This window comes from Vombatus ursinus, unplaced genomic scaffold (assembly GCF_900497805.2).
Source record: "Vombatus ursinus unplaced genomic scaffold, bare-nosed wombat genome assembly UNPS02012319.1, whole genome shotgun sequence".
NCBI classification, from domain to species: domain Eukaryota; kingdom Metazoa; phylum Chordata; class Mammalia; order Diprotodontia; family Vombatidae; genus Vombatus; species Vombatus ursinus.
The window spans coordinates 4,663,087-4,666,164 of NW_020952097.1; positions in this window are offsets into that span (position 1 = coordinate 4,663,087).

Genomic DNA, 3,078 nt, shown 5'->3' on the forward strand with positions numbered 1-3,078 from the left:
TGATTCCTGTTCTGTGGTTATTTTACTATACAACACCATGTCCCATCTTGTCTACCATTGCCCAGCTCCAGAAATATTCATAAAAACATAGGCTCTAAGGATGAAAAGGACCTCAGAGATAATCTAACCCACTCATTTTTCAGAAGAAGAAACAGGGCCCAGGTCACACAAGTAGAAACAGTGTCAGGATTTGAGGCTGTTTTCTTACTCCAAATCCAGTTTACATGTTCCCTTATACCAGCCTGGTACTTGGGGATCAATTGCTTTCAGTTAGGCAAAAACAGAGAACAGTGGGGATCTCAGAGGTTCCAATCTTCCCATCTAGAGCCTAGTCATTATATCCTGATGGTCCAGGGGGTCTCGGTGTCCTGAACACCAGACCTTCCCCTTAAGATTCCAGTAAGCATCTATTAAATTGAACCAAACAAAAGCTCCATCAGGCCCAACTGTGGAATCTGAAACTCAGAGCTGGTTTGGTTGAAAAATTCATGAGCCGGACAGTTCCAGGGAGCAGCCAGAGAACAGAGGCTCCCTGTCTGTTCAATAGCCCCTCCTCTTCCCTCCCTAGGCTCTGGTAGGAGTATGGGATGGTGGCATTGGTGCTGGGAAGGACTGCCCATCTGTCTGCAGCTTGTCCCTAGAGGTAGCTCCATAACCCTGAGAAGTTTTTTTAACCTGGAAGTTTTTTGGGGGGAGGGAGAGGAGGGGGACTTCCTGGTTCCAAACCGAAGAGGTATTACACCTGACAGGTCCCAAGGGTGAAGCCTACAGACCTGTAGGCTAGCTGAGAGGACTGAATATCTGGGGAAAAAAAAGTGTGAAAATGACTGAAAAGTCTAAATGTCTAGGGAACAGGGATGGGGGTGTATGAGTTTTCACTTCTGGGCTCATTTTCCTGGAGAAATCTGGGGAAGCTGCTTCTCAGGCACTGTCTCAGTTTCTTCTTCTGCCCCTTAAAGGGAAAATAACAGTAGCTTACATGTGGACACCAGTAAGGTTTACAAAACATATCTTACACAACCATCCTGTGAGGTAATGGAAGTATTACTGCCCCCATGGCTCCCTATTGCCTTCTGGATAGAATGTAAATTCTTGGGTTTGGCATTTCAATCCTTTCCCAATGTGGCTCCAGCCTACCTTTCCAGCTTTCCTGCATATTCTTCTCTTTCAAGCCAGCACGTCTAAGTTTCTGACAATCTGGCCTATTTGCTGTTATGTGTGTGCGATACCCGCTCTCTGCCTTTGTAGAGGCTGGACTCGACTGGAATTCATTCCCTGTCATCCCATGTCATGGAATGCTTAGCACCCTTCAAGCCTCACTTCAAATACTGATTCCTACCAGAGGTCTATCCTGACCCCCTACCCCAGCTGAATTCCTTAGTGTTCTCTTCCGTGGAACTGATTTTGTATTTACTTTGTGAATATTTTGTGTTTAAAGGTTCTGTGTTTGTATTGTTCCCTACAAGTAAGCTCCCTGAGGGCAGGGGCTGTTTCACTGTAGTATGTGTATTCCCACTGTAGAACAGTGCTTGGCATATAGTAGGCACTTATAAGTGCTTCTTGAAAACTGACTGAATGAGTCCACTCAGGGTTAAGGAGTTCACTTTCCTAGCAGGAAGAGACTGAGTTCAAGTTAAGGTGCCTTCAGACTCCACATCTGGCCTTCTGGAGAAGAAGGCATCTCTCTATCTCCATAAGGATCTCTGCTAAGTAGCTCCAGAGCTGGGGGTGGAGGTTCTCATTGGAGGTATGAGGTGAGCCTTGGGCAAAGTGAAGCAAAGAGAGCTTTGGGCTCTATCTTCTGTGATCCTATCTCTGAGACCTGGGGGTATGGTGGAAAGATCTGGAACTGTGATTTAGAAGGCTCAGGTTGTAATCTTGAGTCTAATTGCTGCTTTTGAGACCTGTGATGCTGGGCCTCAGTTTCTTCATCTGAAAAATGGGAGGGAGGGGGGCAGTGTTGTTTAATGCCAAGTACTATGAGTTGGTAGTCATGAGATTAAGGGGTTGCAGTCCCCATTTTACTATGAGCAACAGAATTTCAGAGTTGAAAGGCATTCTTACCCCTGGAGCAGGAATCTTCTCAATGCTATTCTCTCTGTAGGACCTCAAGTGGTGGTGGACCTCAGTCAGTCAGTCAATGAGTATTTATTAAGTGCCCTCTATGTGTTAGGTGAGGGCGACTTGGTGTCAAAGTGGATAGAGCTCCAGGCCTGGAGTCAGGAAGACTCATCTTCCTGAGTTTAATCTGGCCTCAGATACTTACTAGCTTCGTGAGCCTTGGCAAGTCACTTCACCTTGTTTACCTCAGTTTCCTCATCTGTAAAATGAACTGGAGACAGAAATGGTAAACCACTCCAGTGTCTTTGCCAAGAAAACCCTCAAATAGGGTCATAAAGAGTTGGACAGGACTGAAATGACTGAAGAACAAATTGCTAGGCATTGTGCTAAGCTTCAAGCTATCTCTCTTGTCATTTCATTTATTGCTCCTAGTTCTGTCCTCTGGGACCTAGCACACAAACTGACTTCCTTTTCACCTTGGCAGCCCTCCAAACACTTAAAGACAGCATGTCCTTCTACCTATTGTTGCATGACACCCCCAGTTGCTTCAATCTATCCTGTGGTTTTCAGATTTTACGTCTCCGAACTTTCGTCAATATTCTTCCTAAACTGGGGCCCTAGAACTGAAAAGGAAAGACTATGTGTGAACTGACCAGACCAGAATTTAACTGCAAGAACATGGGCAAGAAACTTCTCTCTAGACCACATTTTTTCCCACCAGTAAAATGATGAAGTTGGACTCATACTGTAGTGGAGATTCTTTTTCAAGTATAATTTGGAAATTTGAGGTCCCTTCCAACTAGGAAGTTGCCCATTCTGTGAAGATCCTCAAGGTCCGACCTAGTTCTGGTATTCTAAGTTTGTACAATCAGGTGATTTCTAAGCCCCTTCCTCTTCGGAGATTGTAAATTAGGGATGGGCCCCAATCCTTCCTGGGCTCCTCCCCCGCCCCCGCCCGCTCCCCCTTCTCATTGGAGGGGCCGCAGGGGGCGGGCAGCATCACTTAGACTCCCGCCA